This window comes from Dama dama, chromosome 3, assembly GCF_033118175.1.
Source record: "Dama dama isolate Ldn47 chromosome 3, ASM3311817v1, whole genome shotgun sequence".
Taxonomy (NCBI): Eukaryota; Metazoa; Chordata; class Mammalia; order Artiodactyla; family Cervidae; genus Dama; species Dama dama.
The window spans coordinates 24,546,339-24,565,291 of record NC_083683.1 but is presented as its reverse complement, the minus strand read 5'-3'; positions in this window follow the sequence as shown (position 1 = coordinate 24,565,291).

Below are 18,953 nucleotides of genomic sequence, written 5' to 3'. Positions count from 1 at the left end.
AAATGACTTTAATGGATTTTCTCTAGTATGCAATTAATATAAATCCATTTTGTTTTATTGAGGTCAAACTATATTCCCTTGTCTTGCTCCCCAGGAGAAGGAAATGAGGTAAAAATTAGCTCACTGTGGTTATAGTCATTTTATTTGCTGCATAAAGGAGAGGACTAGCAAAAGGGCAAGCTGATACCTCACAAATATCAAGCGCTTTATGTTAAGCCAGAGTTCCTGTGATGTAAGGGGAAAATCAGAAAGTAGGAAAGACAATCTATAGATAAATGAATCAAAGCACCATTGAAGGTAGTGGTTATTGACTTTTGAAAGCTTTTTTTTTTAATTAGCATGTGTTTTGCATATAAATTCATCAGGTATTAAGCCACCTAAAAAATTAACTTGGAGTGCCGCATATCTCTTTATCCTCTTCAACTACAAGTAGAGCTAACTAAAAATATATATTTCCTTCCTTATAGGTGTGATTTTCTTAAGACCTTTAAGCCTACTTTATCATTTCAGTTACAAGTTAATTGAGTACTATACACAAATACACAAGGCACGATTATGCTTTACATGGTGTAAGTATATATATATGACACAAATACATATACATATGTAAACACACGCATAAATAAACACTACACATATATGCTAGATATTGAAGGTTGTTGTTCTTAGTCACTAAGTTGTGTCTGATTCTTTTGAGACCCCATGAACTGTAGCTCACCAGGTTCCTCGTCTGGGGGATTTCCCAGGCAAGAATACTGGAGTGGGTTGCCACTTCCTTCTCCAGGGGATCGTCCTGACCCAGGGCCCAAACCCATGTCTCCTGCTTGGCAGGCAGATTCTTTACCCTCAGCCACCTGGGAAGACCCAGGCAGCAAAGGTTAGCTTCTCATGTTCCACTTTATCTTCTAATTAGACAGGCTGGAAAGCCTAAAAATAAACATCTAGGCTTCCTTGAATGTAAAATTCTTAATGTGATTCTACCATTTTTGCTGCAAGTAAGATTGTTTTCTAAAGCATATGTATTTATGTATGGCCATGTCAGGTCTCGGTTGCGGCACAGGGACTTTTCCCTCTGCACACGGGCTCCTTCTCTCGCTGTGGTGCTCACACACTTGGGCTCAAGTTGTGGCCCACGTGCTTAATTGCCCGCAGCTCAAAGGACCTTAGATCCCCGACCAGGGATCGAACCCCAGTCCCCGGCATTGGAAGGCAGATTCTTAACCTCTGTGCCACCAGGGAAGTCTCACAAATAAGATTCTTCAATGCACCTGCATGAGCTATGTGAGACCAAGAAAGACAAAAGAATCCGTCTGTTCCTTTTGGGTTCTTTGTGCTGGCAAGCAATGCGTGGAAATGGGAGCTTCTTTCTGCAGCAATGATTCAGGCTCTATTGAAGAGCTGTCTGGGTGTTAAGACATGATTGGGTCAGCTTCTTCTAGCTTTGAGATCTCTGGATCTTAACTCTAGGTCCATTCCGTAGATTCCTGGGTGATGAGAGGAAGTGGTTCACAGCAGCAGCTTCACCATAGTCCTGCTTTAGTAAAGACGACTGAATCCTGGGATCAAAATTATGGGCTGTGTCCTTGAACTTATAGCACCATTTATAGTGTTACAGGTGGTAACTCCAAGTAAATTATGAACTCTTCCAGAAGTCATGCTTGGAGGTCCATCTTAGAACCCTTATCCCTCCCTTCTCATAATTTGTGAGCATAAAATTTAATGTATTAAATTCCATGATGTAACTGGACGACATTTGATATCATTTTTCAGTGTATTCAACTGTTCTCTAATTCACTGGGCTAAATCAGTTACCTGGTACAACTTTCTACAAATCTGCTCACATTCTCCCTCCAGATAATCTGTCCCCTCCAAAGCCCTACATCCAGTCTTCTGTCATTTTCCAAGGAATTCTAGGGACATTTTCGCCAAAGAATTTCCTCTTCCACATTTTTCTAATTTCAGTTTCCCACTTACAACCCCTCTCAGTCCCAACCCTGATACCACTTTTATGCTCAAGGTATTTAATGATATAGATTTTCTGCAATTTTGATGAGATGGTAGTTTTTTCTTTTGTATCTTGGGTAAATGTAAATTTTACAACAAACCCCTCTGTTTAAGGTTTATGGAAAAAGAACATCCATAACAACAACAAAGTAGCAATGACAAAGTCATACAAAGTCATTCATGGTCTCCATTCCCTTGGGGGGAGACATTAACTGATTGAAAAGGTGAATCAATGATTCAGAATTAGATACAGGAAGAACTACTTTTTTAAAAATTCTGCATTTCTTGCTGTTTTTCTCTTCTCTCCTTGGAATGTCATCGGGGATTTTTCTATGAATTTTCTCCTTCCCTTCTACTCCTGGCAAGAATCACTGGGACAGAGGCTGTCAACACAGTGAGCTAAGATTTCTAACAGACAGTGCTGCCTCCTGGCATCCGGCTCATGACCACAGAGCAGTTTCAAGGCTGATCCACTACCTCTACAGCAGAGTGACACCAGCATCTCCAAGGAGCAGTAATGAAATAGAAACATGTTATGGCTACTGGAAACCTTTGTGATAGTCATCCACTTTTTTAATAGTGAGGCGATGTATCCCTTTCTTTGGGGAACTGCCTCTTACTCCCTCCCTGCTGTCTGCTATCACTGTCAATGTTCCACCATATGCTACCTACACGGTGGTCTTAGATTCAAGCTAGGCCAATCCTCCGCTCTCTTCCAGGTGTTTGAAAACTGAGAGTGTAAGCATACTGGTGGTGAGCCATCTTGGACCTTGCTGATGAGAGCAGCACCCTGAGGATAGGGAGCAACCAGACTGAAGGTGCCGGGGTCCCCAGCTCCCTGCAGCTTCCACACATGCCCTGGAATCATCACCCTTAGACTATTACATGAAAATAAACATCACCTTTAATCCAGTTTAAGCCAATATAGAGAGGCCACCTGTCACAGCCAGGGGAATCAATAACCTAACTATAACCAGAGGACTTCAGAATAGAAAATGCAGATGTTACAATTAAATTTATGCTTTAAAATAGGAGTCAGGGACTTCCCTGATGGTCCAGTGGTTAAGAATCCACCTTCAAGGGAAGTGGGTTCGATCCCTGGTTGGGGAACCAAGATCCTACATGTAGCAGGGCAAGAAAGCCTCTGCTGCAACTAGAGAAAGCCCATGGGCCACGAGGGAGACCCTGTGCAGCCAAAAATAAATAAATAAAATAAAAGTTTTTAAAGAGGGGAAACAAGGAGTCAGTGAATGATGGTCTGCAAGCCAATCTCTTCCCTTTTATGTTTCTGTATGACCCATGAGCAAGATGTTTTTTATATTTTTTAATGACTGAAAAAATCAAAATAAGAATATTTTGTGATACATGGAAATTGTATAAAATTTAACACCCATATAAACATCATATAGGAACATAGCCATGTTCATTCATTTATGTATTTTCTATAGCTGCTTTCACATTACACAAGTCTGGTTGAATAGTTACAACAGAGATCACATTTATTGTCTAGCCCTTTACAGAAAGAGTTGCCAGTTCCTGCTTTAGATGATCACCTCAATGGTTGAAGCAAATTTCCTGAAGAATGAAGAGAATAGAATCAAACGAGAGCCAATGAGAAGGTTATCCAGTGGTCTAGGTAAGAGATAAAAGGGGCTCAACCAAATTAGTTCTCCCTGGTAGGAACAAACACAAGAGTGTATTTGAACAAACTCCAGGAGATAGTGAGGGACAGGGGAGCCTGGCTTGCTGCAGTCCATGGGTCACAAAGAGCTGGACATGACTTAGCGGCTGAAGAGCAACAACAACAAGTGAGATTAGCACAATAGAGAAGATTCGTCCCAATAGAAGTATTGAGATCACAACGGAATATGTCCTTTCCTAAAATTTCCATGTATATGACCAACTATTAAAATAGAAACCTTTGTCCCATTCAAGGTTGATAACTGTCAAACCTCTACTAGGGATCTACCAGAGAAGCCCAAATCCATTACCATTACCATCTCTGAGCTTTACTGATATTTGTTTCCTTCATCATATTTAAGTCCTAACTTGACCCCCAGCAGAAATTTCTCCTGTCTGGTCTCAAGTGACAAGACTTCTAGAACATGTCTTCTTACCTCCTCTCACACAATCAACAAAATAGATACCATGCCATCTTCAGACAACTTTCTTGGTACTCTAATTCAGGTTTTAAAAGAACTGTTGTTCTTAGTTTCAAAATTTATACTCATTGCTATAAAGACTTGTTTGTAAAAAACTGGAACTGCATAAATATTAACTTATACCATTATGCATGTACATTCTATAAAAAATAGCTAAGTCATTACATAGATATTTTTAATAAGTCAACTGAGATCGATCTGTTAAAGTCTCATTTTAAGGCCTCCTAATCAATGAGTAGACCAAAATGAAACTCATGTAATTTTCCCCTGCCATTGTAGCTCTGATGTTTTATTTACAACAGATGTGATTTTAAATAAGAAAAAGCTGTATTTCAAATCCACCTGAGATGATGTATACACTGTTGAGATTCATTCATCATTTGTTCATTCATTCACTCCTCCATCTAACAAATTTTTACCACATGCCTATTATGATCCAGTGGGGATGTCAGACCCTGAGATACTAGAGATTGAACTTTTTTCCTTAGAGAGCATATGATTTAGTGAGCGACCCAATCAACAGGCTGGCACACACCCTGTGATGAATGCTGAACTGTAAATAGGGCAATGGATACATAGAAAAGGATCCAGACTAGTTAGGAGGAGATAGGGGAAGGCTTCCAACTGGAAGCCATGTCCAAGCAGAGACCTAGAGTGTGAGCAAGACTTATTCAAGATAAAAGGGAAGAGCAGGGAAAAGGAATAGCACATGGACAGACTGGGGAGAGGGAGTGTGCATAAACAAATGGCCCCTTCGTATCAGAGGTGCAGTCAGAGTCTCCTCTTGGGGTTATGGGCCACTCTTCAACTTTCTCGTCCTCCCTATGGTCTGAACAGGCACTGCTTTTGGAGATGTGCTCAGGACCACAGGTGTTCCCCCTGCCTCCCACACCCACCCCCTCCAGATACATCACTGATTCAGTAAGTGAAAGAAGGTCCTTGTGGCTGAAAATCAAAGACAAGGGTGAGAGGAGCAAAGCAATGACAAGGATGGCATGCAGAGGGCCCAATATTAGTTGGGATTTCATTTCCTGGCCCTTTCCCTGTCTTGCCACCAATCCATTTGACTGGTGAATCCTTGAAGCATCCATCCCTGCCCATTGCCTAGTCAACTGTCCCCAGCTGGCCCTGACACTAGAGAACACCATGCCAGGGCTACACTGGTTGATAAGTAACCAAGTGTGCATCTAATGAGCTGTCAGTTCTGACTTTTCCCTTAGAAGGGAGTATAGGTAGAATGCTTTCTTTATGAGCTCATAGCTGGGCTCTGATTTCTAGGCTCTTCCAAAACAAGATGGGAAAAACATGAAAGAATTCAAATTGTTGCCTTTTTCAATCAGGAGGCAGCATGAATAGGAAAGTAATAGTCTACCTAATTACATGGCCTAATCTATACCCAACTTGAATAAAACAAAATATGCATCATTGTTACAAACATTATTGTGTTTGACCTGTTTTTCCTCTATTATAACATTTGAATATTCTACTTCACTTCCTCGGGTCTATGGTACAATGATCTGTATTGTCCCTGAGTGATGTTTTCCAAAACAGGTGGAGGAAAAAACATGAATTAAGAATTTCCTTACCAAAATTTTTAGAATAACAGAATGTTTACTGAAAATTGGTTCACATTTGCTAGCATCCTGGCAGGTTTAACTCAAAAAGCATCCATAGCTCAAGAAATCATACTGGCGAGTTTTTGTTGAACTTTCTCAGCAGCCACCAATTAAATTCCATTTTCACTTGATGGTAAGTAAGCTCAGACTTCAGTGAGTTGATGTGGAAAGAAACATAGCTTCCTTCTCGTAATAGCTTGAGACAACCTAAATGTAAGCAATCAAAACAAGTATTCACAGAACTTTCAAACAGCATCTTCACTCGACAGGTCCTGGGCAACACACACTGGAGAGCAGACACAGCCATGATTTTTCAAAAAACCAAGTAACTAGCCTGTTTTCAATTATACCCCCATGGAGCCAACATGAAGCCAGTGCAGGGGAGGTATTGGGTTGGCCAAAAAGTTCGTTAAGGTTTTTCTGTAAGATGGGAACAAACTTTTTGGCCAATTTAATATGTAGGTGTTGTCAAGTCAGTAAATAGATTTGGAGATATTTTATAACCTTGGCCACACTGTAAAAATGAGAGGTTTGTCCTCACATCTTGATATTAATATATGAATAAATAACATCTTCCATTTCTCTCCTGCTCACACCACCAAACACTAGGTTTGGGTCAATGTGTATCTCCCTAAAAATAAGAAAAACACTATAAAAATATAGCAAAATAATTTATGTATATTTTACATAGTAATGCTGTCTTCTTATTTTCAGTTATGTATTTTATGTTATGACTTTAAATATCTGGTCATGCTATAGATGTTAATAAAGTTGCATCGATCAATCTTTTCATTGATATAGGAAATTGTGCCCCCATAATTAAACTGGTCTGGGTGAGGATAGGTATATATAGGTATCAACTTTGATCTGACAAGAAAAAATATTACAGAAGTTACAGGTATAATGTGCAAACTATACGTGCAAGAGAGCAAACACACACACACACACACCACAGTTTTTATGCTAGAATTGCTGTATTTTAAAACAAAATAAAATTATGCTCTGATAAAATAGCCTCTAACATCAGGAAAAATCAGGACTATAAGGCATTTTTATAAACTATTTTGAATAAATGTGTTTTCATTAATTTCAGGTAGAGTTGGCAAAACAGGGCAGTTCTTTTTGGTCCACCTTATGCAATTGTGTTATTTGTAAACAGTGCTTCTAAGATGATTAAAAATTTGTAATGAGATAAGCATTTGATTGAGGTCTTATTAGAATGTTAATTTCCTTAGTGGATATCTTTTCTGTAGACCATAAAAAGGCCTTCTTTTTGTCGGGGGGTTTATTGTTTACACTTTCACCTACATGTCCTCATTTAATCCTTAGGACAATGCTGTGAAACATTTAATTTTCCCTCCTTTATACAGATGCAAAAAAACCAGAGATTCAGTCATGTTAAGAAGCTAGTCCCAGGCCACACACACAGAAAAAGTGACAAAGTCAATATACAAACCCATTTCTTCTTATGCTATGGCTTTTTCACTAATGAAACAAAGTATTAGCCCAGCTGGTAATCAAATTATCACTAATTCTTCATTAGTGGAAGGAGGTAATGAGGTTTCACTTTATCATTTACAATTCAGAGATGCAACTTTCAGGCCTGCACAAAAATGACATCTACTGTGATGGTAACAGATTACACTCACGGTAATACATATATGCTCATGGTTTAGGATTTACAAGGCAATTTTTATCCGCTTTTTTTTTTTAGTGAAGTATTTTATATTATGATTTGGAATATCTAATGGGTTTATAAGACATTTCAGGCCCTCAAAACATTTTAGGAAAACTCAATTCACTGACCTTTCCTAATGACTTCTTCCACCTCTGCCTCTGCCTTTGGTGATCATGGAAGCTGTGACTCAAAACGAGACATCCTGGTCATGGGCACAGCTTTCCAAACATTCGTGTTTCCTACTCAACTATTTCGGCTATGACCCTATAGCCTTGTCAGGCCCTGAAGTTCATCATACTGGGAAAAATACCAGCCCTGATGTACCTAACCACCTGTGTTTTCCAGATTTCCTCTGCATAGCTGAGCACCACTGGAGAGAGTCACTCAGCAGAACAATTTGCGTCACCCTAAGTTCAAGGTTATTGGTTATCTTCTTCAAATGACTCTCAACACCACCTGTAATTCACTCTGGATGGAAACTTTCTACAATCATGCTAAGTCGCTTCGGTTGTGTCCGACTCTTGCAACCCCATGGACTGTAGCCCACCAGACTACTCTGTCCATGGGATTCTCCAGGCAAGGATACTGGAGTGGGTTGCCATGCCCTCCTCCAGGGGATCTTCCTGACTCAGCAATAGAACCCATGTCTCTTATTTCTCTTGCACTAACAGGTAAGTTCTTTACCACTAGTGCCACCTGGGAAGCCCCTTCTCCACTCTTTAGTAAAATAATAGCCCTGATTTCCCCTGACCTTTGTCCTTAGATGATGACTCCCCTTTTATTCCTTTGAGAGAAAGTAAAACCTAGTGAAAGGAAACCCTTCTACCTCCCTTCATGCAAGGTAGATTTATCTGCATTCACTCTATTCTTTCCATCAACAAATGTTTATAGAAAGCCTACCATACTCCACATATCGTTCTGAAAACCAGAGCTAAATCTGGAACCAGGAAAAAAATCCTTCTGTCCTATATAGTTACTGTAGCCCACCAGGCTCCTCTGTCCATGGGATTCTCCAGGGAAGAATACTGGAGTGAGTAGCCATTCTCTTCTCCAGGGAATCTTCCTGACCCAGGGATTGAACCCAGGTTTCCTGCACTGCAGGAGATTATGTACCATCTGAGACACCAGGTAAGCAGGTGGAATTACCTACCAGAGAATAAATAAATAATTTAAGGGAGGGGAAAGTGAAGTTGTGAAGAATGACAGGATACTGGCTTAGGCCACGACTGGGGATAGCCAAAAAGGAGGCGACATTAAGATACAGTGTTCTGACCCGCTCACGTCTTCTTCCCCTCCCCCTCCCAGGAAAGGCTGGGATGCAGCACCCAGGCTGTCTCTTGGTTGCAGTGGGTACAGAGAGTCCAGAGCACTTCCAGGGCAAGTGCTCCCGATTGTGACATCACATCTGTCCCCTTGGCAATGGAGCTTGTCACTAGGAAGGAAGAATCAGTTGGAGAAGAGCCAACAAGATGAGTTACTGGCATTGTCTCCTGAGTAACACTGAGTGGAGGCATCAGGGGGCTGGAGCCTTGTGAACAAGGAACCTGCTCCCCTGCACTTGGAAGAGAGAAAGCTCTGAGCCTTTGGAGTGGGAGCATTGACTCCAAGACCGTAGACTACCAGAGAACTAACCCTCGGGAGTATCAAGCAGTGAGAACTCACACGAAACCACTTGAATACAAGACCCGGCATCACCCAACCATCAGTAGCACCCTGTGCAGGACGCCTCATCTAAACAACAAACAAGCAAAAATACAAACCCAATCATTAGCAGGCAGGATTACCACCTCACTCAGCCTTACCCATCAGAGGAAAAACAACAACAACAACAACAAAACTCACACAAATCTCACCCTATATGAAGCTTACATAAACCACAGGACCAACCTTAGGAGGGCAGAAACCAAAAGGAAGAAGGAATTCAAACTTGAAAGCTTGGAAAAGGACTCCTCAAACACAATAAGTTAAAAAAAAAAAATAATGAAAAGGCAGAGAAACACTACACAAAATGAAGGAACAACTAGAAACATGGAAGTCAAAAAAAAAAAAAAAAAAAAAATGAAGGAGAAATAGGTAAACTACCTGAAAAACAATTCAGAATAATGATAGTACAGATGATCAAAAACCTTGAAAACAGAATGGAGAAAATGCAAGAATCAATTAACAAAGACCTAGATGAATTAAAGAAAAAACACACAGAGACAAACAACATAACTATTGAAATTAAAAATACTCTACAAGTAATCAATAGCAGAATATCTGAAGCAGAAGAACAAATCAGTGAGCTGGAAGATAAAATGGTGGAAATAACTTCTGAAGAGCAGAATAAAGTAAAAAGAATGAAAAGAACTGAGGATAGTCTCAGAGACCTCTTGGATAATATAAAAAACACCAACATTTGAATTATAGGGATCCCAAAAGAAGAAGAGAAAAAGAAAGGGTATGAGAAAATTTTTGAAGGGATTATAGTTGAAAATTTCTCCAACAAGGAAAAGAAAATAGCCAATCAATTCCAAGAGGCACAAGGAGTCCATACAGGATAAACCCCAGGAGAAACACACCAAGACACATACTAATCAAACTAACAGAGACTAAACACAAAGAAATAATATTAAAAGCAGCAAGGGAAAAGCAACAAGTAATGTACAATATGTTTATGGGTTTCTGATCATTCAGCAGAAACTCTGCAGGCCAGAAAGGAATGACAGGATACATTTCAAGTTCTGAAAGGGAGAAACCTACAGCCAAGATTACTGTACCTGGCAAGGATCTCATTCAAAATTGATGGAGAAATCAAAAGCTTTTCAGACAAGCAAAAGTTTACAGAATTCAATACCACCAAGCCAGCTTTATAAGAAATGTTAAAGGAACTTATAAAGTCAAGAAATTCAAGAGAAGAAAAAGATCTGCAATATCAACCCCAAACAATTAAGAAAATGGCAATAGGAACATATATATCAATAATTACTTTAAATGAAAATGGATTAAATGCTCCAAACAAAAGACACAGCTAAATGGATAAAAAAACAAGACCCATATATATGCTGTCTACAAGAAACTCACTTCAAACCTCAAGACACACATAGACGGAAAGTGAGAGGATGGAAAAATATATTCCATGGGAAATATGGAATGGGAAACAAAAGAAAGCTGGAGTAGCAATCCTCGTATCAGACAAAATAGACCTTAAAATAAAGATTACAAGAGATAAGGAAGGACACTACATAATAATCAAGGAATCAATCCAACAGGAAGACATAACAATCGGAAATATCTATGCACTCAACACAGGAGCACCTCAATACATAAGACAAACACTAACAGACATAAAAGGAGAAACGGACAGTAACACAATAATAGTAGGAGACTTTAACACCCCACTCACACCAATGGACAGATCATCAAAACAGAAAATTAATAAGGAAACAAATCTTAAATGATACATTAGGTGAGATGGATCTCATTGATATCATCAGAACATTTCATCCAAATGTAGAAGAATACACCTTCTTCTCAAGTGCACATGGAACATTCTCCACGATAGACCACATCTTGGGTCACAAATCAAACGTCAGTAAATTTAAGAAAATTGAAATCGTATCAAACATCTTCTCTGACCACAATGCTATGAGACTAGATATCAATTACAAGGGAAAAAATGTAAAAACCACAAACACATGGAGCTTAAACAATACATTCTAAATAACCAACAGGTTAATAAATCAAAAGGGACTAGAAATCAAAAAATTTCTAGAAGCAAATGACAATGAAAACACAACAACTGAAAACTTATCAGATGCAGCAAAAGCAGTTCTAAGAGGGAAGTTTATAGCAATACAATCCTACCTCAATAAACAAGAAAAACATCGAATAGACAACCTAACTTTACACCTAAAACAACTGGAAAAAGATGAACCAAGAAACCCCAAAATTAGTAGAAGGAAAGAAATCAAAGATCAGAGCAGAAATAAATGAAAAAGAAATGAGAGGAACAATAATAGTAAAGATTATTAAAACTAAAAGCTGGTTCTTTGAGAAGATAAAAAAAATTGACAAGTCTTTAGCAAGACTCATCAAGAAAATAAAGAGAAGAATCTAATCAACAAAATTAGAAATGAAAAAGGAGAGGTTACAACAGACAATGTAGAAATACAAAGGATTATAAGAGACTTTTATGAACAACTATATGGCAATAAAATGGTCAACCTGGAAAAAATAGACAGATTCTTAGAAAAGTTCAATCTTCCAAGACTGAACCATAAAGAAATAGAAATTATGAACAACCCAATTTCAAGCACAGACATTGAAGCTATGATCAAAAATCTCCCAAAATACAAAAGTCCAGGGCCAGATGACTTCACAGGAGAATTCTATCAAACATTTAGAGAAGAGCTAAAGCCTATCCTTCTAAAACTCTTCCAAAAATTACAGAGGAAGGAGCATTTCCAAACTCATTCTACAAGGCCACCATCACCCTGATACCAAAACCAGACAAAGAGAACACAAAAAAAGAAAACTACAGGCCAATATCACTGATGAACATAGATGCAAAAATCCTCAACAAAATTTTCACAAGCAGAATTCAGCAACACATCAAAAAGTTCTTACACCATGATCAAGTTGGGTTTATTCCAGGGAGCTAGAATTCTTCAATATATGCAAAACAATCAACGTGATACAGCATATTAACAAACTGAAAGATAAAAACCATATGACCATCTCAATAGATGCAGGAAAAGCCTTTGACAAAATTCAGCACCCATTTATGATTAAAACTCTTCAAAAAATGGGCATGGAAGGAACCTACCTCAACTTAGTAAAGGCCATTTATGATAAGCCTGCAGCAAACATTATTCTCAATGGTGAAAAACTGAAAGCATTCCCGCTAAGATGAGGAATAGACAAGGGTATCCACTTTCACCACTATTATTCAATATAGTTCTGGAAGTCCTAGCTACAGCAATCAGAGAAGAAAAAGGAACACGAGGAATCCAGATTGGAAAAGAAGAAGTAAAGCTCTCACTGTTTGCAGATGACATGATACTGTACATAGAAAACCCTAAAGATAGTATCAGAAAATTACTAGAGATAATCAGTGAATTTAGCAAAGCTGCAGGATACAAAATCAATACACAGAATTCACTTGCATTTCTATATACTAACAATGAAAAATCAGGAAAGTTAAGGAATCAATCCTATTCACCATTGCAACAAAAAGAATAAAATATCTAGGAATAAACTTACTCAAGTAGACAAAAGAACTGTACACAGAAAATTATGAGACACTGATGAAAGAAATCAGAGATGATATAGATGGAGAGATATTCCATGTTTCTGAGTAGGAAGAATCAATATTGTATAAACGACTATACTACCAAACACAACCCACAGATTCAGTGCTATCCCTATCAAATAACCAATGGCATTTTTCACAGAACTAGAGCAAAAAATTTCACAAATCATATGGAAACACAAAAGACCCTTTTCTGAATAGCCAAAGCAGTCTTGAGAAAGAAGAATGGAGCTGGAGGAATCAACTTTCCTGACTTCAGATTACACTGCAAAGCTACAGACATCAAGACAGTAACCATACTGGCACAAAAACAGAAATATGGACCAATGGAACAAGATAGAAAGCCCAGAAATAAACCTATGCACCTATGGGTACCTTATTTTTAACAAAGGAGGCAAGATTATACAATGGGGCAAAGAAAACCTCTTTAATAAATTGTGCTAAATTTAAACTGGAAAACTGGACAGCTACATGTAAAAGAATGAAATTAGAACACTTCCTAACACCATACACAAAGATAAAATCAAAATGCACTAAAGACCTAAATGTAAGACCAGAAACTATAAAACTCTTAGAGGAAAACATAGGCAGAACACTCAATGACATAAATCAAGGCAAGTTCCTCTATGACCCACCTCCTAGAGTAATGGAAATATAAACAAAAGTAAACAAGTAGGACCTGATTAAACTTAAAAGCTTTTGCACAGCAAAGAAAACTATAAGCAAGGTGAAAAGACAACCCTCAGAATGGGAGAAAATAATAGCAAATGAAACAACTGACAAAGGATTAATTTCCAAAATATACAAGCAGCTCACACCACTCAAAACCAGAAAAATAACCAACCCAATCAAAAAGGGGGAGAAAGACCTAAACAGACTTTTCTTCAAAGAAGACATACAGATGGCTAACAAACACGTGAAAAGACGCTCAGCATCACTCATTATTAGAGAAATGCAAATCAAAACTACAAGAGATATCACCTCACACCAGCCAGAATGGCCATCCTCAGAAAGTGTACAAACAATTAATGCTGGAGAGGGTGTGGAGAAAAGGGAACACTCTTGCACTGTTGGTGGGAATGTAAATTGATATAGCCACTATGGAAAATGGTGTGGAGATTCCTTAAACAACTAGGAATAAAACCACCATATGACCCAGCAATCCCACTCCTAGGCACATACCCTGAGGAAACCAAAATTGAATAAGACACATGTATCCCATTGTTCACTGCAGCACTATTTACAATAGCTAAAACATGGAAGCAGCCTAGATGTCCACTGACAGATGAATGGATAAAGAAGTGGTGGTACATATACACAGTGGAATATTAGTCATAAAATGGAACAAATTTGAGTGAGTTCTAATGAGGTGGATGAACCTAGAACCTATTACACAGAGTGAAATAAGCCAGAAAAAGAAAGATAAATATCATATTCTAACGCATATACACGGAATCTAGAAAAATGGTACTGAAGAATTTATTTACAGGGCAGCAATAGAGAAGCAGACATAGAGAATAGACTTATGGCCATGGGGAGAGGGGAGGAGAGGGTGAGATGTGTGGAAAGAGTAACATGGAAACTTACATCACCATGTGTAAAATAGCCAACGGGAATTTGCTGTGTGGCTCAGGAAACTCAAACAGGGGCTCTGCATCAACCTAGAGGGGTGGGGTGGGGAGGGAGACAGGAGGGAGGTTCAGAAGGGAGGGGACATATTTATACCTGTGGCTGATTCATGTTGAGGTTTGACAGAAAACAACAAAATTCTGTAAAGCAACTATCCTTCAATTAAAAAAAATTTTAAAAAAAGATACAGTGTTCTGTGAGGAAGGGGCATTTTAGGTATGCCTCAGATGACTAGAGTTGAATCAATCATGGAAAGATCAAGAGAGAAAGCCAGAACCAAGTTCCTGAAGAGACGGTTTTATTACATGTTGAAGTAACAATGACAATAAAGAAGCTCATGTGGCCTGAGCACAGTGAGCAAGGGAGAGAATGGTATAAGTCCTTGACTCATCCCTTAAACAAGGGATACTGACCTGGATGCAGTTATTTCTATCTGGGCTATCAAACCCAGCCCCCTCTGCTTTCCCAAGGATGCTCAGAGCTGATTTACTAGACTACCTCTTCTGTATTCTCTCAATCTGCTCTTTTCTATCAGCATTTAAACATGTTCACAACACACCTCCACTTTCTCCTCCAGATCCAGAGCCTATCTGAACTTTGAAAAAGACTTTCTCAGTGGTCTAGTAGTCTAGACTCCATGCTCCCAAAGTAGGGGGCCTGAGTTCAATCCTTGATCAGGGAACTAGATCCCACCTGCCACAACTAGGAGTTTGCCTGCCACAAGTAAAAATCCCACTTGCTGCCATGAAAACCAAAGATCCTGCGTGATGCAACTAAGACCTGGAGCAGCCAAATAAATAGATAAAAATAAATATTTAAAAAAGAGTTGTCAGTACTTATCCCTTTTCTTCCCCTTCCACTCAGTCCTCAGTACTTTCTAGTATATTTCCATCTCCATCTTTAGAATAAAACAGCTTTCCTAAAGCCAAAAGTGATCTTCATTTCACTTGATCTCCCAACTACACTTAACTCTTGATCTTACCCTTCTCCTTGAATTTTTCCATCCCTTTCCCCAAAGACTCTAATGATGCTTGATTTTCCTTTTACCACCTGGCAAGCAGCTCAGTCTCTATCATCTTTACTGACACATCCACCACCTTTCTGTTATCAACGGTCAGGATTAGCCCTAACCATTCCTTGAGTGTGCACACGCAAAATCATCTGGACATGTTGCTGAGCTCCACTCCCAGAGTTTTAGATTCCAGTGGCTCTAATTTTTTTGCTTTTCCAGTGGATTCCCAGGTGATTTGGATACTGCTGGTCTGGGGGTTATGCTTGGGGAGCCACGGTATTAAATATGGGGCTTCCCTGTATTAAATACTGTTCCTCTAGGCTCAATTGTAGCTATCCACCCTTTTCACTTTCTATTCTTTCTATTGATGATTTCATACACACCCATAGCTTTCGTTATCAGCTACATATCAATGACACACAAATTTATATATGTCCTATCTTAGATCCAGAATCAAATATCTAATTGGAGTCAAAAACTTCCACTTGTATGCATGCATCAAAATTACTTCCAACCTCCATATATGCCCCTAAATGAAAGTATAATAAACCAGTTAGTTTTCCAAGGTTTTTGTCCAAGGAAATCATGCCTTTTCCATCCTATTACGGAAGTCACAATCCAAAGCCATCCCCAACAGCTTCCTCTCATATGCCACCCCCATATCTAAAATTGTATTAACTCCTATGCACTGTACCTCCTAAATGTCTCCTCCTGAATTGTTCATGGCCCTCTAGGTACCTCATTACCATCCTTGTCCAAACTGCCATTCTCTTTCCAGGGCCACTGGCTATAGCAAATCTTAACTTCTTCCAGTCCATTCTTCAGTCTATCCAGAGTGACCATTTCAACAAGCTATGTCATTCCTCGGCCTAAATTTCAACCATTTCCCATTGTTTTGTGGAATAAAAAGTTCTTGGGGCCTACAGGGTCTAGTGTCTACCTATGTGTCTCCATCTCATTTCATATCTTGCTTCTCGCTCTCCGTCCAGCAAATATCCTGGCTCTCACACTTCTTAAAGCACTAAGCTCCTTCAGGCCATAGGTTCTTTGCACATACTTTCCCTTCCAACAGGAGTTTTATTGAGTTCCTCTTCTCTAGAATTTCTAGCCATCCCTCATATTCCCTCATCACCCTTTCCAGTCAAGGTCAGTGTCTTCTATTATTTGCTTTCATAGTACCAGGTACATTTACTTCAAAGCAATTTCACTGTTTGTAAAAGTACATTTATTTATGTGACTGTTTTCATTAGAATTTGTCTCCTTCTATTTTTAACTTCATGAGGTCAGGAACAAAGTCTGTATTTTCTCACTATGACATCTCCAGAGCCTAACCAAAGTGACAGAAAGAAGGTCCCTGATAAATATATGATGAGTGAGTAATTAGACTGACTGTTTACTTTTTAAATAAGGAGTTTACCCCTGTTTTCCTAGAGGGCTTTGTTCTGAGCCTTGGGGCTCCTTCTTCAGCATCAGAATTTCATTCACTGCTATCGGCATCTTGGTTATTGTTATGCAAAATCTCCTAAGAGTGGATACCTGAAGGCAGTATTGTGCTTAGACTCTCCTAGGAAACATGAGTGTGTGCACACAGGCTGTGGATATTTACTGTTAACTGACCTCCTACTGTGTTGCTCAGAAAATGACTTGCGATTTGCTGCCCCTCTAATTTTCTTACTAATATTGTATCACGACTTCCAAATCCTCAGTGGGTTTAGAGCAGCTGTTAGGAAATATAAGGAGTAAAATTTGATTGTGCATGGAAAATTGGTCTGCATATGAGACAAATAGCTTTAGTTTCTTTAGTGCATTTACTGTACTACATTTATCTGAAACCTCAGCCTCACTAGATTGCACGAAACTGCAGCAGCTTTAATGAATGCTTTTGCCACGGTTCCTATTGACTATTGTAAACATTTGTATGTCTCTCCAAACGTTGCCTTCTGAGAGTTCTGGGTACTTCAAAGGATCTCCACTGTGGCACCGCTTTCTTGTAGCTCATTAAATCTCATATAAAAATGACCCCCTCTGCTCTTATTTTCCAGGTTAACATCACAGGACCCATGCTGGTTTCAGACCTCACCTCTTGTTTGGAGAATCTGTGCTTTTCTATGGTTTACCCTTTTCATTTCTAGTGATCAACTTAAATGTCTTTTGCAACCACATTGTTTAGGTAATACATGGTGTAAGCTTATTGCATGTGCTGCTATATTCAGAATACCATTTTGAGATTTGCCAAGTCAAACTATCAGCTGCACATAAAAATTCAGTGTGGTTTTGGCCCCATGTTTTGAAAAAGCAAATTCCAATATTGCTTTAAGACATCACTCTTTTTGTTTTAGGTTCTTGCTGACTTGTTTAGGAAGAATATATGAGAACAAATGCATTATTTAAATTTCCAGGTTGTCTATAGCAACCCATTTTCAGGCTAATTAGGACCAATAGGTTGTGAAATGCCTAAAGCAAATCCATTAACACTTAACTACTTCTCTTCTGAATCTATACTACATGGACTGAGAGAAGATCCAGGCATCACAGATTTGATGAGGGCTAATGACTTGATAATGCATTCATTGTGTCAGATGTCAGGCGAACAGTGGGGTTGAGAGAACTACAAAGAAGGAGAAACAGCGTTTGCTCCTGTCTTCCTCCCGTCTGTCCGCATGACAGTATCACTAGAAGAGCAATCCCCAGTCCATGTAGGTGGTGACCGCAGAGGGACCCGCAGGATCAAGCGCACTTTTGCAATGATTTCTGTTCAGACTCTAGTTATAAGGCGTCTTGTTCATTTGTGTAGCATGTGAGCGGCGGTGTGTGTGTCAACATAAGCTTTGTGTTTATCACCTACATCCTCATCTTTGGGTGGCTAGGTAGTCATGAGCCCCAAGGGAAAGAGAGGAAGTGACTGCATTTATTCTCAGTGTTCCTAACGGTCAGGGAAAGTGCTCTCATGTTGTGGGATATAGCAAGGTTGAAGGCATTTAATGAATGAATAAGCCAATCTTTTAGAGCATGAGTCCCAATCCTCCGGGATCTAATGCCTGATGATCTGAGGTGGAGCTGATGTAATAATAATAGAAATAAAGTGAGCAATAAATGTAATGTGCTTGAATCATCCCCAAACCATCCCTCCTCCCCTGTCTGTGGAAAAATTGTCTTCCACAAAATAGGTGCTTGATTTGAAAGAGGTTGTGGACAGCTAGAACAGAGGAGTCAGTGCTTCATCTCACATGAATCACTGACAGAATCAATTGTTATAAGAACCAAGATAGATTACATGAGAGGAGGAAGCAAGGGAGTAGAACCTCCCAGCTGCTCAAAGAGCTAAAAGTGAAGGCCTCTGCGTCTGTCTGTGTGTGTGTGCGTGCGTGAGCGTGAGAGTCTGTCTCTCTGTCTCTTTCTCTCTCTCTCACACACACACACACACACACACACACATACACACTCCTTTTCCTGTGAATTATTAGAATTTAGTTATGCCGTTCATTTTACCATCTTTAAATGAAAAATCACAAATTAATAACAATGGTGAGGTATAACTACAAAGTAACATGACTGACTT